This window comes from Dromiciops gliroides, chromosome 1 (genome assembly GCF_019393635.1).
Source record: "Dromiciops gliroides isolate mDroGli1 chromosome 1, mDroGli1.pri, whole genome shotgun sequence".
Classification (NCBI taxonomy): domain Eukaryota; kingdom Metazoa; phylum Chordata; class Mammalia; order Microbiotheria; family Microbiotheriidae; genus Dromiciops; species Dromiciops gliroides.
The window spans coordinates 356,792,632-356,819,917 of NC_057861.1; the positions used below are offsets into that span (position 1 = coordinate 356,792,632).

The 27,286-nt window shown below is 33.7% G+C and overlaps 1 pseudogene; it reads right to left on the reverse strand.

Moving 5' to 3' along the window:
• Window positions 1-6,857: 6,857 nt before the first annotated feature.
• Window positions 6,858-10,758, reverse strand: LOC122749136 (annotated as a pseudogene).
• Window positions 10,759-27,286: the final 16,528 nt, after the last annotated feature.

Genomic DNA, 27,286 nt, shown 5'->3' on the forward strand with positions numbered 1-27,286 from the left:
AACATCATTTAAAGCCCAATGTGATATAATTGAAAGAACACTGAATTTGGAATGAGGAATATTTTTTTCCTCTGATGCTTAATGGCTGTGAGACTAGTCATATAGTCAAAAGTCTCAATCTCTGTGAGATTTGGTTTTCCCACTGAAAGAGCTAATTTGCATTTATAATAAAGCACTCTAGTTGTAGTCGGGAAAATCAGTGTTCGAATCAGGTCTCAGACACTTAATTAACTATATGACCCTCAGAAAATCACAATCTATCTCTGCCTTTCTTCACTTAACTGTAAAATAGGAATAATATTAACACCTATTTCACAGGATTGTTTTGAAGATCAAAAGATAATATTTATCAAGGCTTAGCAAAGAGCCCACAAAATAATAGGTGCTTAATAAATGCTTGTTTCCTTCTTTCTTTTCTTCCTTCCCACTGGAAAAAATGGATATGTCATGCATTTCCTAGTATTCTTATGAAATCAAATGGCATAAGGTATATGTAGCATGGATTTTATATAATTGTAGATGTCTCTACTCACATGGTAAGTTGTTAAGATAAGCATGATTATTCATGTGTTGCTCATCTCTTTCCAGTTCATTCTTCAACAGAAGCTTATATTTGATATATCAAGGGTTTATTTTAAGTCATAATAGTAACATAAATTACAAAGGAAAGGCCTTCCATTCCTAAAAGGATATAATCTCTTGTAAGTTCCCACAATGCTGATGGGAGAGAGAAAATTGCAAACAACTTGACCTTCTTTGACTAAGCATAAGCTAGAACACCCTTCATCATTTCATCTCCCAGCATCTAGAAATGTGTCTTTGCTAACTTGAGATTCTAACTCAACAACTGTTGTTCCCTTTTCTCTGAAGAAATGCTGATTTTTTTAAAGAAAGAGAGATCAGGACTGGTCCTTTAATTTGTTGTTATCAGGAACTAATGGGGGATGAAACCCCTTCTATTAATGCAAGTCAACCTCCTCTCTCCAATGCACTATCTTAAACAGTAGCCTAGAGCACTGCACATCTAACTCGCTTGATCAGGGTTATACAATCAAGATGTTTCCAAAGTTGGCCTTGAAAAAATACTAGACAAAAAGTAATCAAACTGCACAAAAATACATGAAAAAAGGCTGTAAGTTCTCATAATGGAGATATGCATTTGGGGGGAGGGGAAGCCAAGATAATTTTTGCAAAAGGGGGACTAACACCAGAAGGATCATGTCTTTATCTGTTGAGACAGCAGCAAGTGCCAGAGTAAGTCCCTGTTATGCCATTGTACAAAAAAGCAGTTCTGCTAATACACACAGCCCATGATCATTTAAGAGACCTCTTCAAGATGCCCAGACCTCTTGACAGAGATATAGAAGGAAACATTTGAAAAACAGCATATGGGCAGTCAAAAAGAGGAGGAAACCCATGAAATAGAAACCATCTTATTGGAGCTAGTAAGAGCCACATAGTGGGATCAAATCAACTCCTGATTGAGGACTGCATAGGAATAAGGAGAAAAAAGACTGAAGTCAGTAGCCTTGCTAGGCCACCATGAAAAACAAATGTAAAAGTTCCAGGGATCATGGTAAACTGTTGGCACTGGTACCAGCTACACCAACAGAGGGGAGAAGTCAAAATAGGGCTGACCCATTTCTATCTGATAAAGCAGGAAGAAGAACCTGTGACTGGGACAAACTCCCAATATAATAGGTATGGATGCAAATATGAGTAAAAAGTAAACTGCAAATAATTTTTATAATCCTATGGTTTAAGAGAATTTCCATGTGCTAAGCCCCACAAGAAAAAAAAAATGTCAACTTAAAGAAAAGTTCTTGGCCACAAGGAGGACTCCAATAGTGACTGAAGAAAGTGAAGTAAGAGATTTCTTAGAAGGAGAGGGAGAAATTAGACCTTTTGAGAAAATAAATGCTGAAGTAAAATAAATAGGCCAGAACAGAAGATTGAAAAGAATCATCAGTTAGCGGATTTCCCTCTCCCCCTCAAAAATATGAAGCAAAGAAAACAATGATTCCATGAGACAATAAACCACATTAGAATAAAATGAAAACATTGAACAGAATATATATATTTTTTAAATGTAGTGTACCTAGTATAAAAAATAATTCAAGTAGAAAACAGTTTGAGGACGTTAAATTCATCAAGCAAACATTGGGAAATAGTATTTTAAGAAATCATAAAAGGAAATTGTCCAGAATTATTGGAATCAGGGCAGCTAGGTGGCACAATGAATAGAGCACTGGCCCTGGATTCAGGAGGACCTGAGTTCAAATCCGGCCTCAGACACTTGACACTTATTAGCTGTGTGACCCTGGGTAAGCAACTTAACCCCAATTGCCTCACCAAAAACAACAAAAAAGAAACCCCAAAACATAATTATTGGAATCAGAGGATGAAGTGAATTATAGAAGTAAAGTACCTGACAAAAGCAATCATGAATTGAAAGTCCCAGAACCCAAATTTAAGGTTCCAGCTCAAAGAAGAAATACTGAGTATAGCTCAGGAGGAAAGAGGTCAAGTACCAAGGAACAGCTATCAGTAATATGCAAGCCTGTGCTGTAGATACTCTAAAGGATTGGAATTTTTAGAACAGGATATGTGAAAAGGCAATTTAAAGGCCTTACATCAAAAATAATCTACTCTGGAAAAAATGGGTGTAATACTATAGAAAAAAAATATATATATACATATATATATATTTGATAGATTAAAGAAATAACGGAAGAAAGAAAGAAAGAAAGAAGAAATAGATATTTAACAGAATATAGGACACTGAAGTATTTCTGATGAAAATACCAAATCTGAGTAGATTTTTGGTGTTTTTTGTGGGGCAATGAGGGTTAAGTGACTTGCCCAGGGTCACACAGCCAGTAAGTGTTAAGTGTCTGAGGCCAGATTTGAATTCAGGTACTCCTGAATCCAGGGCTGGTGCTCTATCCACTGCACCACCTGGCTGATCCAAATCTGAGTAGATTTTGAGGTAGAAAACAATACCTAGAAATTTAAATACATTTGAGCTTTAGGAAGTAGTTAAATAATGACAAGTAAGAAGTGTTTAATTCCTAATGTGGGAAGAGAAAATTTTTTTTCAGAATTGTGCTGTTTTTGAAGTAAATGGATTTAGAATAACATCAATTACAGGATGCATAGGAAGAATTTCAAAAAGGCTAGGAGAACTTACATGAACTGCTGTAGTAAAATCAAGCAATATACACAGTAATTAAAAATATAAATAAAAATAAAAACAGAATGTAAATTACGATAAAATTTGACTTCAGAAGAGAGAGGAGGAAAAAAAACTTTCTTCCCTTCTTTGAAGGGAATAAGGATAATGAATAATGAACATATTTGTCAGTTTTGCTCAATTGCTTTTTTTCCCCCTCTTTATTAAAAAAAATAGTAACAATCCATAGTGGAGTCCTGAGAGGTAGAATCAAGATTTTCATGTAAGAAAGGCAGGTGAACATAGCCTCCCACTTTTCTCCTCTCCATAATGATTTAGAAAATACACCAAATTGAATTCTGACTGGGAAAATTTGTACAAATAGAGTGCATAATTTGTAGTTTATACATTGGAGGAGGAAGTTGAAAGACAAGCGATGCTTGAACTTCACTCTCATCTGACCTTTGTAATGGTGGAAAAGATTCATATTCATAACACAGTTGGATACAGATATACATTTTAACTAACAGGGAAAAGGGTGGGAAACGATTTAAAGAAGGGTGGGACAGGAATAAGAGGGAGGGAAGATTAAAGGAGATGTCAACCAGAAGTAAAATAAGATTCTTAATGATAAAACAAGCAAAAAAAAAAACCAACAAAAATTATGAGATAGAATAGAGATGAACTCACCCATAAAATGGGAGAGGAAAACAGTATGAATTAGAAAGTAGAATTGAACAAAAGATCGTTTTCAAGAAACACACTTGAAGGACAGCTAGGTGGTGTAGTGGATAGTGCACCAAACCTGGAATCAGGAAGACCTGATTTCAAATCTAGCCTCAGAAACTTACTAGCTGTGTGACCCTGGACAAGGCATTTAACACTGAAGGAGACCTATTATACTTGAGCTAAAAAAGGCAAGTGTAGCAATCATGATTTCATAAATAGGGAGTCAGTAACAGTTGGTTATGAGAGACGACACATCCCATATTTGAGAGGTTAGCAAGGAATTCAGTCTTTTCAGAAGAGATAGGTTTTTGTAGAAACAAAAAAAAAATGGATGGTATGTGTGAGAACATTTTTTAATTTAAATTGTTTGTTAATAATAGAATGATGGGTTCATTGTGTACAATGAAGCTATATTTTATAAATCTATAATTCTGCTACCAAAATTCCTACATAACAGATTGGCTACTTAATTAATTGTATAAATGTGTATGAATGAGAATGTACCTTAGTTTTACACCATTTTTAGATGTTATTAACTGTTCTCTTGCTTAAGTCTGAAGTATTAAGCAAACTCTTAAGAAGTAAAAGGGGAAAAAAAGCCCCCTTTCATGTTTTTAAATATTCTAATGACAACACTAGATGAGTATACCCTGCGGTTAAGGAAATAAGTACCTATAGCAGAAACAACTTGCTTAATGAATGTCATTTAATTAGTGGGCATACATATTCCTGTTATTCAAAGAATGTGAATCCTGAAAACTAGAGAATTAAAAACTGTCACATGTTGAGATTACAGAATTGTTGACAGAGGAGGTATGTCTACACTTCTGTGATCTTCAATTGTTATATCCCTTTGCGTAGATAGCAAGCCCAAGAAAATTATAATTAGACATCATTGAGAAATATAGGACCTATGTCAAACAAATATTATTGCCTATTTGCCATTTCCCCCATTTTCCATTGTTATAAGGAGACCGTTCTGGTCTTCATAACTGAAAATATCTTTCATTGAACTATTTGGGGGCTTAGTCAAGGTTGACTTTTAAGGATTTAACATAGAATTGTTCACCTGTTACCTACTGAAGACATCAGATTGCAGGAGAATGTGAAATAGCATAAAAACACCTTTGAAGAGTTTTGTCAAGTTCTTAAATGTTAATTAAACTTTTATGCACTGGTTTCCTTGTGGTTGATGTATTTACTTGATGGCAACACACAAACCAGTAAGCTTTCTCACACATTTCAACCTGTGAGTTATATATAGTTAACAGAAATGGGTATTTTGTGACTATAACTACGGATACAATTTAAAACTTCAATGAAACGTTTTTCACCTCAATGTAACCGTAAGTCCTACAGACAGTGGGTCTTTATATACAATTCTAAAATGAAATATAAAATAATACTAATAGTCCAATATGGAGCTGTACATGTAAAAAAGTCTCAGTCTCTCTCTCTCTCTCTCTCTCTCTCTCTCTCTCTCTCTCTCTATATATATATATATATATATATATATATATATATATATATATATATACACATACACACACACACACATCGAATCAAGCTGAATAACTCAAGGCAAAAAACATATTTGTCTCAATTATATGAATAGTCAAGCAGAAGGTTTTTTTTGTTTTTTGTTTTTGGAGGTTTTTTCAGTTTGTTTTGTTTACTTTTTATTACCTGCAAGAATTGAGATCATTTCATGAATTCTCTAATTTTACACAGGCAAATATATTTGCAGAATGGTACATTGAGGTCTTTGCCATCTGACATGGTTAGATGATTCGTTTTGTTTATATGGAGCATAACTTACATTTTCTTGTTTGTTATAGGTCTGACCAGGTTTGGTTTGAAAGAGTATATATCCATGGCCTGGTTTCAGCACTTTCTTGGCATACAGCTTAGAGGCCTGCTGCTTCCTGTTATTCAGTTGTCTCAGTTCCCTCATGGTTAGTTAAAAAGGAAGGCAGATTGCTGTCTTTTTATTCTGAAAGACCTGGGTTTAAACTGGGACTCTGATACTTTGTTATTATATGACCATAGACAGGTCATTTATTCTTTCTAAAATTGGATTTCTCATTTGTAAGATGGAAATAATAACATCTGAAATGGGAGAGGCAGCTAGTAGGTTCAGTGGATAGAGCACTGGCTCTGGATTCAGGAGGACCTGAGTTCAAATCTGGCTTCAGACACTTGACACTTACTAGCTGTGTGACCCTGGGCAAGTCACTTAATCCTCATTGCCCTGCAACAAAAAACAAAAAACAAAAAAACAAAAAATAATATCTGAAATACCTAACAAGAAAAAAAAATCTGTGCAATACCTATAAAACTGCTTGTGCAGTCAAGCATATGTATACTCAAATCTTGATTTTATTTATCTGTTGCCTTGAGCATTTATGCCCCTACACACATATCTAAGTCATTGAACTTGACTTGAGCAAGTCATTAAACAGTTGCATATCTGCACTGATAGATGTAGTTTAATCATCAGGAGTTCACCACACCAAAGAAATCACAGGTCCATTCTCTCCCACACACCCTCAAAAAAAAAAAAGATTACCAACTCCATAAGGTCTATGCTAGGCACCTCTACTTCCTCTACTCTCACTCTTCCTAAACCTTTATAGCATAAATCATTCAACTGAAAATGCCTTCTCTAAAGTAAACAGCAATTGATTAAATGTTAAATCCTTATCCTTCTTGAACTCAGTGTAGCATTTGACACTGGTGCTTATGTTTGCTTTATTACATTCTCCTTTTCTCTCTAGATTCACAAAACACATTTCTCCTGGTTCTCCTACTACCTGTATTTTCTTGTGAATCTCCTTTTCTGAATTTTTATCCATGTCATAAACACTAACCACACATTTCTAGGAGGACTTTGGACTAAAACCTTTTTTTTTCTTGTTGAAATATTAAGTTTTAGAGAATGTTTCAATTTTTTTTATTATATGTTCTTATATATTTCATGTTTCCCAATGTGAAGATGATTTTTTTTCACTCCAGATTTAACTTTATTTACCACTTTTGGATCAGGGCTTTGGAGAAGGTGAGAAAGAACTCCTGCCCAAGTCTTCAATTTCTTGACACCAACTTGCTCTACCAATATTTTTGCAAAACAGCATTCTCTTCCACTGTCTTTTACTTATTCATCTTGTTCTAGTAACCATTTAAGAACTAGACATCCAGCTGTATGTTCTACGGCCAGGAGTCTTTTCAGGAGCACCTAATTTGTCAATGGTATTCATAGCATACTGAATATTTCTAATAGCAGATACCAGGGCCTTAATGAAAAATACACATGTAGACTTTTCTGTCATCAATTTCTCAACATGAGCTTGAATGTACCTTAAGAAGGCTGGGGAAATAGACTCCAAGAGCTCCTTATAGAAGATTATACTATCTTTCTTGGTATGTACATTTCCATCACCCTTCTGAAGAACTTAAATGATTTCAGTTACAAAATGTGCAGGATCTCTAGGGCATAGTAAATACAACAGAAAGTTTCTTCCATATTTGTTGTTTACTATATTCAGCAGGGAACTGATGATTTCTAACATAACTATTTGCTTCCTAAGCTTAGTATCTTCAACACAATCAAATGTTGAAAGCAAAATTAAATGAGAATATTTGCAGTTGGCTACCTTTTCAATGTGTCTTTGTTGTTTTAATAATAACTTTTCTGTCCTTTGGTGTGCCATGCCACAGACAGTACATGGCTGCTCTAGCTCCATCATGTGTATATGTAAGGTATATTATAGCTTCTTTGCTTCAATCATTTCTAATCTGAGTTTTGGGGTTGCATGGGTGAAAAAGTCCAACAAGAGCTTATGTTCCAGTGAATGTTTAATTACAGTTTCTTTTTGAGCCATTGGTGTAACAATCTGATACATTTCATCCATAATAGCCTCTTGCTTATCAGGCTGTACCTCTAATACTTTTTCCAGAGTTGGGTGAATTGCAGACTTGTAAAACTACAATGTATTCCCATAGGGTTCTTCTACCAGCATCTTCCACTCTTCCAAAATTGCTTTGTCATTGTAAGCATATTCCACTACAACCTATGCTTCTACATGCCACCACATCTTCTGCACCAGACCTTTAAAAGTTTTTATTATTTCTGCAATTTGTGATTTATTTCCATGCATAAGAAATTTCTTAATGACATTTCTGGAATATTTGGCCTTACTCAATTCAACCTAATTATCTTTTAATTATTTAAATGTCTTTTTCCTTTGTTCCTCATTACCAAATTGAGTGTAACATTGGACAATAATGGTTTGAATCATATAGAAATGCAATACTTTTAATATTGCTCTGAATCAACTTCTGCAATTCACTCACCAGTTTTGCTCTTTTTTCTTTGTCACATTTTTTTTTTCTTCTTAGGTATTCTCAAGTTTGCTTTGCCTTGAAAATGGTGCTGTACTAATTGCTTTTATTATTGAGTTGTCTGCTCTGCTTTAGTTCTTTCTTTTTCTTTTTCAAGTTATCCCACTTGGGTTTCTTAGGTCCTGTTTCTTCACTTTTGCCCTTGGGTTGTAAATTTCTTTTTGTCTTCAACATGTTAACTTCTTGTTTATTCTTTTTTGTTTGCTGAGGCAATTGGGGTTAAGTGACTTGCCCAGGGTCACACAGCTATTACGTATCAAGCGTCTGAGGCTGGATTTGAACTCAGGTCCTCCTGAATCCAGGGCTGGTGCTTTATCCACTGCACCACCACCTGCACCCTTCAACTGTTTTGCTCCAGTTTTCTTGGGCAACATGCACCCCTCCTGTTTATTCTTGAACTGTATTGCACCAGTTTTCTTAAATAACATGTCTCCTTGCTGCTTATTCATGAATTGTTTCAGACCCATTTCCCCAAGCTTTATGTTACTTTTCTCAGATTTCTTGGAGCTGAATTTTGTTCCTCTTCCTTCATCACTGTTACTTGGAAACTTCTTTGGAGAATGAGAATCATTGTCCTTCTTAAATCTTTTATTCCCTCTGGGGATGTCTTTACACACTTTATTGTAAGTTTTTTAAACTTTGACTTCCATAGTAGCAATTCAAGCATGTGCCACTATGACATAACTGTTTTGGCTACCATATTTTTGCAGATGATTTCCTAATTTTATACATCCTTTGTGTCTTTTGTGAACTAGTTCTATATTTAAAAAAAAGATACCTTTTTGCCATCTTGATTTGGATCTAAAATTCAACACATCCAAAACCACCACTCACTTCTCAAAAATTTCTTCCCAAATCCTCCTCTCTTTCTAACTTTCCTAATTACTATATAGGGCACCATTATCCTCCCAGGCATTCAGGCTCCCAATCTTGCTGTCATCCTCCAGTCCTCACACAATCAGTAATCAATTATTAATAATTATAAATTTTCAAGTAAGCATCCTTACAAATAGAAATAACAGAATGAAACATTATTATATACTTCAACAATCATGGCATTCATATTGCCAAATACTTTATACTGATGTTCTTCATAATTTATGATATTTACTATCTGCTATCATTTATTATTTAACACAGAAAAGATATTGCATATTGAGGAAGTTAAAACTGGGAATGAAGCAGGTGGTAAAAGGAGGGAAAGTTTTAAAAAGTAAAAATTATATGTATCATTAAATTTTTGTTATTTTTATTTATACTTTTAATTCTGTGTATATTGTTACTTTTCATAATAATATTGCAAATATATTGACATATATATGTATATATACATATATATATATTTACAGGTACACACATTCATATTTTAAAAAGAAAAATATTTTAACTAAGTATTAAATATCTATCTCCTATGAGGAAACTGGCCCTCAGAAATGTTCATTAATTTGTCCAATGTCACACACCTAAAAATTGGCATAGCTAGTATTTGAACCCAAGTCTCCCAATTCCAGTGCCATTCTTTCCACTATGCCAATCTGTCTCCAGAATTATATCATTAGATTATATTCCCTGTTTATTGAGATTTTCATTGTCTATTTCTATTTTATTTGGTGACATTTCTCCTTTAATTTTTCCTCCATTATATATCACAGAATCTTAAATAAAATTTCATCTCTATAAATTCAATCAACAGTCATGGATTAAATGCAAGCATTGTGCTAAGCACTGGAAAAAGACAAAAATTAAAACTGTTACTGTTCTCAAGGACATTACATTCCATTGGAAGGGAACAAGACAGACACAGAGAAGTGAAGTGAAAATAAATTAAAAGTTTATAAAAATATCATTATAAGGGAAGGGCACTAATACCTGGGTGGATTACAATAACATTCTTGAAAAAGATGCTTGAAAAATGTAATCATTATGAAAAGAAAATATAATCTCTACCCAAGTATTCCCATGCAAACTCTTCTATTTAAAGTACTCAAAAAACCCAAAAACCTTCATCAAAAGTTAATGATTTATAGTAACCTATAATTGATCATAGAAGTATTGTTGTCTGTTACTACTTTTACAAAATATTATTTTTATATTTTTGAATGACATTCATTGTGTATATGTATGTATATATGTATGTATGTATATGTGTAGGCATGTAGATTATAGGGTCTAGAATACCAACCCACAGGGTTTTTGTGAAGATCAAATGGGATATTTGTAAAAAGATTTTGTTTGTTTTTAGCATAGTGCATGGCACTCTGTAGTTACTATAAAATTTTTATTCCCTTCCTGGTCACTTACTTATTTTTATTTTCTTTGTACTGAAAACATCACATGCACTCTAAACCCATATCTCCAATGGTGTTTTGTACATCTCAAATTTAATGTCTCTTAGGCATTTCAACCTCAACATGATTAAAACAGAGCTCATTATTTCTGCTCCTTAACCTACCCATCTTTCCAATTTTCCTATTAGTCATGAAGATACCATATTCTCCCAGTCACATAAGCTCAGTATCATCCTCTACTGCTCATTCACCCTATCACATGACTCATTACAAAATACTGTCATTTTTAGCTTCAAAACATTGTCATTTACATCTGCTTCTTTATATTCATACACAGACAACCATAGCAAAAGCATACATCCTCCTCCTAAAATATTGCAAAAGTGGCTTCTACCATTCTTCCTTGTATCATCACTTCTTCCTCCAATCCATCTTCCTATCAGCTAAATGCCAAAGTGATTTTCTTGAAATACAGTTGTGATCATATCATATGATCCCCCTCATTAATCGCAAGGTTTCAGTTCTCTATTAATTCCAAGATGAAATATACAATATCAGTGGCTTGAAAATTAAAGTCCTTTATATCCTGGCTTTTTTAGTTATTTTCTATCTCCCTTACTATTCCTTTATTTCTGAGATGACCTCCCATCTCTCTCTCTCTCTCCCTCTCCCTCTCTCTCTCTCTCTCTCTCTCTCTCTCTCTCTCTCTCTCTCTCTCTCTCTCTCTCTCTCTCTCTCTGTGTGTGTATATGACTCTCTCTGTCTCTTTCTTTATCTGTCTCATTCTTTCTCCCTACACACACACACATGAGTAGGTAGTTGCATGTGTTTTCCCCCATTAAAATCAGGTTTCTGAAGAAAGAAACCATATTTTATAACAATTAATTATATTAAATATTTTCCTTTTGTTGAAGCACCTTAAATGCCTGTTATAAATCCAATGTGGTGAATACTGTTTTTACCTTTATTTCTACAGCACTGGGGAGGATGGTGCAGGATCTTATATTTCTTATATTAATTAATCATATTGACCTATAGTTTTCTTTCATTTTTTATCCTGTCTTAGTATAGATATTGGGGATATATTTGATTATTAAATAATTTGGTAAACCTTTTCCGTTATTTTTAAGCATAATTTATATATACTTATTAATTATTTCAAATTATAACATCAGTTTCTGGATGTGACTGGATCGGGTTTTTTTTTTACCTGTGATAGTTCTTTCATAACTAATTTTATTTCATTTTATTTATTTGTATTGTATAAAATGTCTCATTCTATGTTAAATTGAACATTTTCTATTTTATTTATTCCTTCATTAACTTTGAATCCCTACTTTTGACAAAAATCAATTATGCAGAGGAAGTTCTGATAAGTAATTTTTTGTTTACATTATATTATATTAATCATGACATTAACATTATATTACATCATTTAATTTTTAAACCTTACTTTGTACTTACTCTTTCAAAGGAAGAAAAAAATAAGTCCAACTTTCCAGGAGCATAGATTCTAATAGATGTGATTTTATATTGCTAGGTTTTCAACTTGATTTGATTTTCCTTCCAATTTATGTATTCAAGTTAACTAAGTTTAACAGTTTTATAAGTATTTTCAAAGAACCAGGTTTCAGTTTTGTTTTTCAGTAAAAAAAAAAAATACCTATAGTAGTAGATATTCCCATAGCACATTAAAATTTGCTAACCAGTTTATACTCAATATCGCTGCTGATTTTCAAAATAATCCTCTAAAGTGAATGAAATTATTAAGCTCATGTTGTAAATGAAGTAATTGAGTCAGACAGCTTTTTGTTGTCGTTTTTTTTTGTTCTTTGTTTTGTTTTGTTTTGTTTTGACTTGCTGAGATTCAAATAGTGATGGTATATCAAGCAGGATTTGCACTCAGGTCTTACTGACTCCATGTTCCCATTTTCAAACTTTATCTACATGTTACTGAGCTACAACCTATATTCTTTTGGATTTCCAAATTATGTATTTCTCTTATTTTAAAAATCTTTCATTTTATTCTTATTTGGGATTTTCTTATTTTTCTCCATAAAGTCTTAGTTTAATCACTGAAATTTTGGGGTACTGTCCTTTTACCATTCTCTTTCAGATAATTATTTATTAGGTTTTTTTGTTATTGTTTGACTCACCCATTATCCAGATGAATTGTTAATTTTTTATTTTGTATCTTTTGTTTTTTTCCCTTTGTATTAATATTTTATCATGCAATTGTCAATAAATTATATTTAATTTATTTGCATTTCACATTGATTTATAATTTCTTCTACTATTATTTATGTCTAATGTTATTTTGGTTCTAAATTTCCAACTTTTTTCATCTTTACAGTATCTTTTTGTTTTTTATTTGAAACAGCCAATAATTTGGGCATTTCCACACAAATAGTAGAACAGAAAAAGAAAATGGTACATGAAGCTATCTCCATTTTGCATACCTTTTTCCTATTTTTGAATGAAAAATAAATTATTTCTGTAGTTTTCCAGGTTTTCCTTTTTCAAATTTTCTTTCCTTTGTCTTTCCTGTTTTTCTTCTTTCTGGATATCCTTTAGTTTTCTTCTTAATGTAAGATGCTTCCAAGAACCTTTTTTCTTTCATTTCATATTTCTTTTTTGCTATTCTATCCTTATTTATCATGATTTTCCCTCTTCTCTTTTCCTGTCCCATTGAGCAAATTCATTATCTTCATTCCTCTATTTTCCTCATCTTCCTCCTCATAACTTTTGATTTCCTTCTAGGTTTCCTTCACTGAATCCTTTCATATAATGTTTTCCTTTGATTTGCTCTCATTATTTTTTCTTCTCTACTGTGATGTTTAAAATCCATTATAAATTAGAAGAGTTAGCATCAGTTTGGGGCATTAAGCACTTATTAGTGAAGAAGAGAACACCTGGGTCAGAAAGCCAAGGAAAAAACCTATCTAGCCTAGCGTCCTCAATTCTTCCACCACCAGCCTTTTTGAGCAACAAACTGCTAGTCCCAGCTTCCTCTGAGTCCTGAGGAGAGGCAGTCCATACACACTGCTTCAAGCTAATTGGCTTGCATAACCCAAACCCATTGGTTCACTGGGCTTTAGGGTGGTCCAGTGTTGAGGTCAGAGTCCACAGTCTCTGAGAACACACCCTCTTCAGAGTCAGACAGGTGTGGATTCAATTGAATTAACTTTAAATACATTAATCAGTTAAGTCAGTCAATCTCAGTCAATCCAATCAATCTGGGGCCTTTGGGTGTTAGCAAAGCCCATTATTTTATTATACTACTAATATTGTGAATTTCACTTACTTTTTTCATTCATTCACTATGTCTTCATTTATTACTTTTTTTCTATTACTCATAGACTAAAAGTTCTGAAGTACATGGTGTTAATTATGACTTTTATATTTTATAAAATTTTGATACTACTGCTTTTGTTGATCTTGTACCATCTTCTTTTTTGTTTTTCTGTTCTGCCTCATTTTCAAATATATATTTGAAAGAAAGACAAACAACCAATACCACATGGTGGGATTTATTTTGTTACCCAAAACTTGGGGTACACTTTTACCCTGCCCTCAATATAAATAATATACATCTTCAAATCCATCTTATCCCTTATCAGGAATTACTTTCTTTTCTCCACTATGAGTCCAATTGTCTCTTTGATCTCACATTCTTTCATTTGGGTGGAAATCTGCTTAGAGAGGAATGACAATTTCTTAAAGAAGACAATGCCCAATATATAATCGTTTCTCAAACTAAACATATTGTGAGTCCCTTCAAACTTAAATATCCTCCAGTTGGTGAACACTTTGGCAGTTCCCCATCCTTTTCTTTTGATACAAGTCCCTCTCAGTATCCTGGACCCATGTTCCCCTTTTCTATTGGCTACATCCCCTTTGCCCAAACATGCCTCCTGACCCCTTGCTAGTATATATAGGGATGTCTACCTCTTTATTTTGAACTGTGAAGATGGTAGGAGTGAAAAACACATTTTCCTGACCTTTACCCTAGCCTTCTTCCTGCTTTTTCTCTTTTTTATGTAACCTTCTACTCTGCAGTCTTTTCCCACAACAAGTCATTGATTCATTTTACCAGTCAGAAGATTTATATCATGCTGTTTCAGTTCAATTCTTCCACCTTTACGTCTTTTGAATATTTAAGAATCCCCAAATAAAGGTTTTATCTCTTAGGTCACTTTTATCCTTTGATATTCTCTCTTTGTTCCTTTTTTTACTTCATAAATCAATCTTTTCCTTTTTAAGAACAATGATCCATGTGCATCCGTTACTTTCATGGCGTACTCTTAATCACTGTACTTATTTTAAGTTTCCTGTGCTTCTTTATTGGATGCTTGCAAGTCAAAATGTTTGCTAACTTCTACATATATGTGTGTGTGTGTGTGTGTGTTTAAGTCTATGTACATGCATATCTTGTTTATAGACACACATATATTTAAAAATGTCTTGTGTTTCTTGGTGGATAGACATTCATAATTTTTCATTTTTCCTCTTTCTGATTTGATTACTGTAGGAAAGATGTATAATATTTTGCTTGCAGTTTGAACTCCATTTGGTTTTTTTGGAACAAATTATTGCACTATCCCACTTTGTTTTAAACTCCAGAACAATCCTATGTTCTTAAAACTTCCTTTCCTTTTTTAATAGAAAGTATTTTGTTATTACTTATATCATTAAGTTGAACCACTGTATGTATTAGAGTTGGGAGTACAAGACTTTTTGTTTGTTTGTTTGTTCCACTCATTTTTGTTTTGTTTTTCCCTTGGAGTTGACTGGGGAATTATCTCAATCAATGCATTCATATCTTTATTTGGAAGGGTATTTTTTTCAGGTTTTATATTAATACCATCATTAAGGTATATATGTTTTATGTTTTGTCATGCTGCTGCTGTTGCTGCTGCTGCTACTACTACTACTACTACTACTACTACTACTACTACTACTACTACTACTACTACTAGTCTCTCACTACATTAAAGAGATTTTCCATCACAGATTATTTTTCCTAATTTCCAAATTTGTTTTGTCTTAATTATGCATTAACCAGTCTAACTTAAATACTAAGTTAATTCCTAATTTCTTCTGAGTTTTATTTATACTTTCAGATGTCATGACAATTCTCATTGTTCTTTCAGAATCTCAGAATGAAGGGACTAAGACGCTATCTTTCATCAAAATCTATAATTTTACTTTCCTTGATATATTTGCTAATCAAACTCTGGTTTTTCTTTAGGTTCTGCTTTTGTTGTTTTTTCTGATTTTGGATCTTTATTATTTTAACTGGTTTTGAAATTGTCCCTCAATAAGGCCTTTTCTCTTGATATATTCTCTCCCCCCCCCTTCCCCTTATTCTACCTATCACTAATGATTTCTGTCCTCCTCTATTATTGGTAACACAGACCATTTGGGCCTGAGTTAAATTGCTGCATAACTCTTCTTACCTTGGAAGTTATGGAATTCCTTGGCTTGGGCCTTATGGCTCTGCGGTATGGGATTGGTTTCAGATAGGTTACAAGTCAACTTTACCTTAGGTACAAAGTAGTCAGCTGTATAATAACCAGTTTGTTAACTTCCTGATTCTACTGTTTCCTTTTCTTTTGCCTAATGTAACTGGGAAGAGTTAATAACTGCTATCTTCATGTGAAAATGGTTACATGGGAATGCATAATTTGTGTATATTTTTCATTGTTGGTTCACAGAATTTCTTGACCTGATTTGTTGTTTCTTTCTTTTTTTTTTTTCTTGAGAATTTAAATGTGATTACTCTACAACTACTACATAATTCCTTTGTCTAAATATTGAAGAATTGAAGGGGTATCACAGAGATTAGTTAATCCCCTATTTTGCTGACATATTTCTTAGATAATACTTTGTCAGGATAGTATTAGGAGATACCCTGTTTTCCAGAGCTATATCTCAACAAGCAAGCTGTACCTTAAGCCTGACATAATTGTACTTACCTCAGGACAAACTCAGCCATGACAAAATCCTAGAATTGTTTCACATCAGCACCAGGTGTTTTCTGAGCTTGAACCACTAACTGTAGTGGATATGTTCCAATTATGAAGTCCTGCTACGAATCAAACTTGACTCATTCTTGCTGTTATCCCTCATTATCAGGGCTACAGCTCACCACATAGCCCATCAGTATTTGTATTGAGATTTGCTGACACTAAAGTGAGTCCCCCACTGGTTGTGGTGGTGGTGGCATATATGCCACCTCCTTCTCTAGGAAAGTTTCCCTCCTTCTCTAGGAAAGAGGACTCAGCTTGCAAGCCATTTCCTTTGAAAATTAAACTTCTGTTTGACTCCTGACTCACCTATCTCTTGCCTGCTCTGTTCAACTCTAGCCCTCTGCAGATTGGGGGACAGTTTAATTAGGTTAACAACTTTTTGACTAAATCTTTCTTCCTCTACTTGAATAATTGACTTTAATCAGCAGTTGTGATATCATAATTCATGTAACACATTTTGAGTTCCCCAGGTAGTATCATTTACATTAACAAGAGTAGAATTTTGGGGGGGTCATTTTAAAGTCTCACTGGGTTCTGTTAGTTCTCTAATATATGACCACCAAAAGAAAGCATATATCTCTATTATTTTATCTTTTGTCAATATTTTTACACATTTTCTGTACATAACTGTTACTTGCCCCTGGCAGAAATAAAACCAATATGTATTCCTTGAATGTCACAGCAAAATGTTTTTGCCCCCCTTGCTTATACAGATATCTTTAGACATAATGCAATCCATGAGTGGTACTTTGTTACTATTTAGCTCTTTGGTGGCACAGTGAATGAAGAAATAGGATTAGAGTTAGGAAAATGTGAGTTTAAATTGGGATTCAAATATTTGTGATCTGTGTGACCCTCCCTATATGATTTTAACCTTTCTCTACCTCAATGTCATCATCTGAAAAATGAGTATAATACCTAGTATCTAGTACTAGTACAGTACCTAGATTCCTGGATTGTTGTGATAACAAAATACACTGTTGAAAAGCATAAAAATATGATAAAATAAAATAAAATAGTGTAATGTGTTTTATAAATATTAAAGTGTTCTATCAATGCAAACTATTATCATCATTATTTATTTTGGAATGAAGGCACATAAAACTCCTCTTGTCACCCTCTACACAGATTGACCCTGCTTATACTTTGCTGGGAAGCCAGTTTTACAAATATTCCCAGGATGCATCACAGACAAATATGGCTTGTTGTAGGAAAGGTTTCCACATTCTCTTGGGACTTAAGTCTGGCAGGTTAATGTTCTCATTAGATTCTAACCCCTCAAATTCCCTGTTTTCTTCAATAGAGCTCTCCCCCCACCCCCACCCAGATACTCTGCTTGGATACATTGTCCAATAGTTAGGATACTCCCATTCTCTCCCACTATTATCCTTGAAGTGACACTGAAATATAATTATTGAAGAACACCTTTTTACTGCAGAATACCTGATTTCTGCTCCCTGAAACCCATGCACTGAATTATTAACCCCAACAATTCATTACTTCAGCTGTGACTTCTCCTTTCAACTATGATCTCTGGAATTTAAGTCTTTTGAATAATCTTATTTGTTTCATTTTAACTTTTTTTTTTTGTCTCATGCTTTTTTGGGCAACATATGTGACCTAGTTCTTCCTGGATAATAGTGTATCTGGGGCCATCATTACCAGGTTGGCTGGTAACTTCTTATATGTCTTACAACCTACTAATCTGATAGGAGAAATTTGAATACTTCTTGCCTCCCCCCTGCCATTTCTGCTTCTAGTCTTCCCTGGCACCTCCATCACTCAGCAATATCATCTTCTCCTTTGAGTTACAATTTATACATTTGTATCACCAAATCACAATCCTAGTGGCTATCTACCAAGACACAGTGTGTTTTTCCTTTTTTTCTCAATGAATTCAATGCCTGACTTACTAGTTATTTTCTTCTTACCTCAACTCCTGCCTTCATACTATATAAAAGACATATGTTGATGTTCCTTAGCACAACCTAACTTCTCAATTTCTCAATTTATTCAAGTTTTATGATTCATTCTCATTCACCTCAGTTATACAAAGAGTAGGCTAAATCTTTGATCTTGCCATTACCTACAAGCGCCTACTTTTATGTTCAAGAACTCTAAAATACCTCTAGAGAAATGTATGTTATTTCCTTCATCTGTAAATTGTGGTAATAATACTACTTCCATTAGGGGTTGTTGTGGGGATAAAATGAGATTTTTGTGACTTCAACCCTTAAAGCACTACATAAATTTTAGTTATTTTTAAATTTAGGGAGGGAGTTGAGTTCAGATATATCCTGAGAAAAATTATTATGGGGTAGAGGGATTGCAGGTCATGGTTAGGATGAGTACAAGATTTAGATAGTAAGTCATGGGAAACATTCATTTCTATAGAGGTATGAAGGCAGGAGTTGAGGTGAGAGGAAAATAACTAGTAAGTGTCAAGTGTCTGAGGCTGGATTTGAACTCAGGTCCTCCTGAATCCAGAGTATGAAGATCCAGCACTTAGTTCCTTATTGAACTAGTTCAACTTTACACTATTGTTTATTCTCTAATCTCTTGCTTCATCTTATTGTAACTCATGAATTCACAAACTCCAAACCTTGATTACTATTACCTGCTTTGTGCCTACACACAAGCCGCAGATATGAGATCAAGGGATTCTCATAGCAGGACTAAATAAAACAACTTCACATACGTTGTCTAATCTCAACTGGACCTTTACATAAGGCAATGTTTCTATTCCATTTTAATGCATTTCCTATCCTACTCCTTACAATTGCTGTTAAAAAACAAAACAGAACAAGACAAAACTTTCTTTTTGTTATTCAAGCCTCTTATAACAGAACTTTTCCCTAATCCCCAAAGCTGAAAAATCTGACTGATAGTTTCCTTAGAATATCAAATCCATCTACTGGGCACTCTCTCTTCTCTCCCTCCCATTATCTAACAATTGTCTCTTACCATCCCCTAGCATTTCCTTTTTTATTCCAGTCTCTAATGAACTGACTCTACTACTTTGTCAAGTCCAACCCCTCTGCATGGAACCATTATCTCTTCCTTCCCTTCTACCTAAACATGTTCCCACTCTTTTACCTCTGTTTGTCTCTCTTATTCATCTCTCTGTACCAAACTGTCTCTCTGTCTCAGTCTCGCTAGTTTTCTCTCTCTTTCTGTCTCCGACTCTCTGTGTTTATCTCTTGTCTTTCTCTTGCTTGCTGCATTTAGGAATTCTGTCTTAGCTCATGACAAAGTGGGCCCTACTAGGAGCAGGAGAGTTCATTCAATTCAATTCTTATAATAAAGTTTGTATACCTGATATCACTAATGATTATTGATAGGAATGATATTTGCATTGTATAAACATTATTTGGATAGTATGTGTATACTGTCCTAGAAAAAAAAAACACACTCTATTCTTTCTACTCTTTATTAAGTTGGATTCAGACTGCAAACTGTCCTACTGTCTTTAACACTAAAGTTCTGATATTAAAAAAAAAATCACTGTCCCTAAACAGATTTATTTTCATAGGAATACTGATTTTAATAGAATATAAACAAAATAGAATCTATTTCTAATACAATATACTTTCTGAAATATTTTCTGTTATACTTGATTTTAACAATCATAGAATCACAGAACCACTCACTTGAGAGTTGAAAGTGGTCTCAGTGGTATCTATCCTGAAATAAACATGAAATTGTAATTTGCCTAAGAATTGGTTTCTAAGCATCTTCTTATGGAATTCTAAGTGGGAACTTATCTATAAGATGAAGTGTATTTGTGTATTCCACTTTGTGGCAGCTCTAAATTGTTATGATTTTTTTTTTTTGCTTCTTGTTATCAAGTCTAAATTTGGTCTGTCCTCTGAGGACAAACAGAATTAGTCTAAAACTTCTTTTAAAAGTATTTTGTCCCTGCTAAGTCTTATCTTCTCTATGTTAATTAAGTTCCTTCAATCAATACTTATATAATAATGTAACATAGGTTCTTGTACATACTCTATATACTCTCCAGTTTATCAATAACGACCTCTCATGATGACCTCACATCAAATTGTCTATTTTAAATTTTGCTTGTTCTGTTACTGGGAAATCATAACCAATGATTTATTAATGCAAATATTGCTACCTTTTCCTGGAAAGGTAACCTTAATATGCTAATGTGCCTTTAATTGGTAATTAACAGTTTCCTCACAATGTCCAAATGCACCTTTTCTGTATAAGATGGTACAACCTTTCTCAAATGCCTGCTTAGCATTATTTTTATAGGAAATTATTTAATCTCTCCAATTGAAATTCTAACATAGTGAAACTTTAGTAGACATGGTTCTGTCTGTACATTTACATTAGTGGCACTTTAAGAAGAAAACCTCTCCACTGCCTGCTGACACATTCTCTTCTTCAGGCTATTGAAATCATATCTCAATCCCTGTTATGAACCAGGCAATGATAAGAACTTGACCCCAAATTACAATATAATTTCTTGGCTCATGAATTGTCTTCTAATTATTATCTTTATGCTAAAATTTTATTTTCTGTTGTTCAGTCATTTCAATCTTCATGAACCTATTTGTGGTTTTCTTGGCAAACATGCTTTAGTGGTTTTTCATTTCCTTTTCCAGCTCCTTTTACAGATGGGGAATTTAGGCAAACCATGTTAAGTCAGTGTCCCAGGGTCACACAGCTATTAAGTATCTGAGGCAAAATTTGAACTCAGAAAGATGAGTCTTTGTGACTTCAGGCTTCATGCTTTATTGGCTCTATCACCTACCTGCCCCAGAATTTTATTTTCATTATCACAAATGAGAAAGCAAGGATGGTATTGCCTGGGCCTAGGTAAACCATTGAGTGGCACTGGACCAGCCTTCATCTTCAACCATACCCCTTAGTTGCAATATTGTAGTATATAGGGTTGATTTATCATTACCACTATGGCAATGTTTATTGCCTCTCATTTAAAAAAAAATTTAAAAAATTGTCGTGTTTGATTTTATTTTTTCAATTTGAAAGAAAATAAGTTGACAATTCCCTTCTCGAAAAAAATTGGCAGGGCATTACCATGCAAGGACAAAATTTAGTTACTACACAGATTATTGTAATAGTGAAATTTTATATACACTAACTTCAAACTTATTACTTAAAAATATTTAAAAAGATAAATTTCCATTTTTGTTATTACAAATTGGAAAAGTTTTTATTTCTTAAAAATGGATAAACGTAATGAATCAGCTAGGTTTATAATGTTACAATTTTATTGGACATACTAAAAAGAATCTAGCCCTTCACAATATTTTAATTTGTGAAATCTTAAATTATGAGGAAAGGGGATTCAATAATTTTCCAGAAATCCTCAGCAGTCTTCCATAACAAAGCTTCTTGGGTCACAACTCTATATGGGGTCACATTACAGAATGCGAGAATCAGGAAAAATTTGGCAACAGTAAAAGGTTATGCATGTGTATTTTATAAACCTATATACCTGGGATCATAAAGAAAAAAAAACTCACCAAAAAGGGTTTATAAGAGGGAAAAGTTTAAGAAGTCCTGTTATAGAATATTGGCATATATTTTCTAATCTTTCCTAGAGTAGGTTAGCAGCAAAAGAAGAAATTTCAGATTTTCACCCATTCACATATTATATTCTCTGACAATATTATATCCTGAACTCAGCATTTAAGTCTGATGCAAATCCAGATATGGTGACTAGGTCCAAAATTATGCAAAAGTCATCCTGGAGGTTGAGAAGGTTCCTTATGTTGTGTGTAGTCATTTGTTAATAGTACTGGATTCATTTACAAAGATACTTTCAGGTTCTAAAGTATTGCATACAACCCAGAGTTCTAGGATTGATTATTCCTGATATTAACTCAAATAAATTTTCTGCCCTCTGGGAGCTAATTAACCTATTCGTTTGCTATTAATGCAAGTCTTTTCCTACTATAGACTGAAGGTTTCTTGTTCTGCAATGGGCGCAATCATGACCAATGGCTAACTTTCTTGAAGTGCCCCTTAGGAGAAGGTGTTAATTGGAGAGCCAAGCTCAATATCAAGTAGGGGAAGCATTTGGAGACTAAAACTGTTAATTGACCATTGCCAATTAACTACAAATTCTGGAGCCAAATTGCCCTAGGGCTGTATCTGTTACTTAAATAGAATTTTATTGGCCTGAAGGAGTTAATGCAAATTGCTTCACTTAGTACCAAGGGAAAGTTTATACAACAGGGGAAAATGCCTCAATATCTGATAAAATAGGTAGGAAGGTTTGGCTTTTCCCCACAAAATTGTTGCTATAGCTTAAATCTTAAAATGAACCTTCCAGTAAATTTAATTGCTTTTGCAAAGGATTTATGCTTGCAGGAGGTTAAAAATCTATTCTATGGACCTGATTATAGGATTTTAAACTGCTATGATGTAAATTACTTTCTCTGGGGTGTTTGATAGTCAGATAAGGGTAATTTTGGAAAAGGTTCAAGATAAAGTGTCCTAAAAGAGTTAATTTACTTCACAGCAGCAAGGGGTTTTATCCCTTAGAGTATGCATTACTAATTTTGTCTCATTACTCATAAAACACCATTCTATGACCATTCTCCACAGGTACCATGAATGAGAAGGAGTCTTGAAATCCAGTTCCTCAGGTGCTGAGGTTTCCCTCTTTTAAAAGGAAATGAGCATAGCCTGGTTGCTGCTTAGTTATCTAGGCTTTATCATCATTTCTGTGCACTATTAACTCCTGCACAAAAACTAAGATGGAAACCTGAGGAACCAGGCTAATTATATTTTGATTCTTAGGAAAATGGTGTCCATAGATGACTTTAGCCATACCTCTTCCCATTGGACAAGTATCAAATTTTCATAAGCAGATACAGAATGTATACATAGGGTTCTAAAATAAGAAGCATCCAGTGTCTGCCCTATGTCTTTAGGTCTTTGAAATACATCCTTAAGATAAAGTAGTAAGACACAATGCAGGAGTGATTATCACTTTTTAATTCACTAGTTAGAGTAATGTAATGGAGGTGCTTTTTTATGTAAGCATACATCTTTGGCTTTATAGACTATGGTGATATCTGCTAATCAGTTTATTCTTCCAAATTTTTTTGTATTTAATAATGATTGGACTTTATGTGTTCTATTAAAGTTTTCAAAGCACTATGAATTATTACATTTGATCCTTAAAGTTACTTCAGAGTAAAGTAATATCAATGTTACAGATCTAAGACTGAGGGAGGTTAAAGGACTTATTCAGTATGACCTTGAGTATCTAGCTAAGGCAAGATTTGAATTTAGCATTTTGATTCCCTGGGTGACTTTAAAGTAGATTCAAGTCTCTAGAAAAAGCTATATGGTGCTGAACAGGAAAAATACCAATATAGAAATATCTGCAATCTAGGTGTTTGAATAAATTTTATTACCTTAAATAGTTTCTCAACCTAGCAAAACTGATTACATTTTGATCCTAAATTTTATGATTGAGCTCCATTGAATAAGTTGTTTTTTCTAGAAGTTATTTTTCAATAACAAGCTAAGTACCTATATAGTATGATAAAATAAAATCATGGATCTATTCTTAGCTGAAAAAAAAAACATGTAATATGTGGGATAAGAGACCATCTACTTAAAATTAATACCTGGAGACAGAAAGCAAAAGAAAAAATAATTTATTTCTTTCTCAAGAAAGGGTGAATACCCACATATAGTAAGCAGAAGCACAAGTTCAGAAACAAGAATTTTATATGTTCCTAATGCAATACCCCCTCCAACTCCCAATGGTTGGTCATCAGGATGTACACTCTATACATGATATCTAACCCAATCAGAGAACAGCACTATGTAAAGCATACTCTGATCACGAGCTGACCATGAGCTCATGCTGGGGGCAGGGGGAGGGACAACCAAGATTTATGGTATAGCCAGCCTGAAGTTACACAATGACAGGATGCAAGCTAGAAATTAAGGAAATAATAAAATATATGAGCAGAATATGTTTCCTCTGAGAAGAACACACTATTTTGTCTCTCACAATAAGAAGACTTTTCCACGATATAGGCCAATGATTAAAAAAAAAGTTAAAAACAATTTTATCAGTAATCTTGAAGAAAACTAGCAATTAAATTTTGTGATAAGCAATTTATTTGTTTATTTATTTATTTATTATACTATATTTTATTTGGTCAGGCAATTGGGGTTAAGTGACTTGTCCAGGGTCACACAGCTAGTAAGTGTTAAGTGTCTGAGGCCGATTTGAACTCAGGTCCTCCTGACTCCAGGGCCAGTGCTCTATCCACTGTGCCACCTAGCTGCCCTCTGGTAAGCAATTTAGTAATACTCATAGCTAATAACATAAAACAAAATAAAAACATGCAAACAAAAAAACCACCAGAGACCTAAGTTGTCAACCAGTTCCTTGATCACAACTAGAAATTTAAGAAGCCTTAGTTGGATTTAGGGCGGCACTGACTGAAGGAGACTTGCTAGAAGACCTCCTCAAAATGAGATTTATAGCCTCTAGATAAACAGAGAGAAATATGTCTAATTAGTGTTCCTATCCTCTCAATGTAAGTAACAGTAAATCAGCTTTACAGGGGCATTAAATGTTATACGAGGAAAAGTCACAACCCTGCTTGGCTTAACCTCTCCTTATTTGTGAAGTTTCAGGGTTGTACTAGGTTACCTTCATGATCCCTTCCTGCTTTAAATATATGACAGATGTTAGGACTTCCTGAATTCAGGTAAAGCCCTTGAATAAAATATTTGCTCCTCCAATCATCAGTTATTTTGGAAAACTAAGTAGTCAAAATCAATCAAAATAATATGTACCAGATAATATGTTGGGTTCTATAAATTCAAAAATAAAAATGAGAAAGCTCTTACCTTCAAGAAGCATACATCCCATAGAAAAATGGGAGACAACAGGGAATATATGGTTATATACAATAATAAAAAAGATGATTGTAGGGAAGGAGTAGAATCTTGAGGACTCAGGAAAAGATTAATGTAGAATAACATGCTTGTTTGAAAGGGGGGAAAGGGATTTTTTGTGTCTTATTTATTTATTTATTTATTGTTTGTTTGTTTGTTTTTGGTGGGGAAATTAGGGTTAAATGACTTGCCCAGGGTCACACAGCTAGTAGCCAGTGTCTGAGGCCAAATTTGAATTCAGGTCCTCCTGAATTTAGGGCTGCTGCTTTATCTACTGTGCCACCTAGCTGCCCCCTAAAAGGAATTCTTAGATACAGAGGTGATGAGAAAGTGTACTTTGGCATGGACAACACAAAGAGTATAAAACTACAGTGATTAGATAAACAAGAAAAAGTCAAAATTAGTTAGACCACAAATTATAAGAAGGGGATCATTTTGTAATATTGACAAAGATCTATGCTGGCTTGTGAAGAGTTGTAAATATCAAACAGAGGGGTATATAAATAAATTATACACACACACACACACATAAATACATGTAAACACTCATAAATATCTTCATAGCACAAATAATTGACAAAAGAGAATAAATTGCATCCACAGTGACAGGTCTCATCAAAGAAACAAAAGAATGAATACTTGGTTGGGAAGAAAAATATACATAAATGAAGAACATTTTTGAAAAAGAGAAGAAAAATCAATATTGCTAAAAGAAAACTCAATTTCCATACAGACAAAACACTGATGGTCATAGCAAGTGTAGAGACAACTTTTAAATTTTAGAGCTCTCAGAAATGTCCAGAACTTATGAACATAGAAAGCAAAATGTAAATTGAAAGACTGAAGATCACAACCACATTAACAACTACCACCACCAACAAAACAGACAGACAAACCTAAGCTGCAAACTACAAGACAAATAGTGTTTAAATTGAACAATTTAATAAAAAAAAACATAATTCTGCAAGAAACCACAAGATTACTTCAAATATGAAGGCAAAGAAATTTGTTTAACACAATACGATTCTCTTTCCAACAGAAACCACATGAAGGATTAGAATGATATTTTCCAAAGAGTTCAAGAAGCAGCCCAAGGTGACATGCCCTGTAACATTAAGCCTAATGATTTTTTTTTTTTTTTTGGTGAGGCAATTGGGGTTAAGTGACTTGCCCAGAGTCACACAGCTAGTAAGTGTTAAGTGTCTGAGGCATGGATTTGAATTCAGGTTCTCCTGAATCCAGGGCTGGCGCTCTATCCACTGCGCCACCTAGTGGCCCCCTAATGATTATTTTTAAAGGAGGCTCAATAATAGAGAAGTTTGAATCATTTCTAAAAAGAATCCAAACCTGAAGCAAATTATTTGCTTTTCAAACACTACACATAAAACAAATATAAAAATAGCAAAGAAATAGAGTGACCATGGACAATAACAACAAAATAACAACAGAGACCATTAAGAAATTTCTTTTTAAAACTTCATGGGAAACAAGAATGAAAGCAGAAGTCAAACATAATAGATGGCAGAAAACCAGACATGAAACATCATAGAAAATCCTTATAATATAACATCCTTTCTCCAGGTGAATCAATATTTTGGATGGATTAAATTATAGGATGAAAAAGCTCATTAAAGGAGAGAGGAGAGAAAGAAGAAAAAAAAATGTGGTCTATCTAAATCAAGTCAAATGTTCAAAACTAAGGGGATATAATAATTCTAGTCCTTCAGGTAAAAGAGAACCTA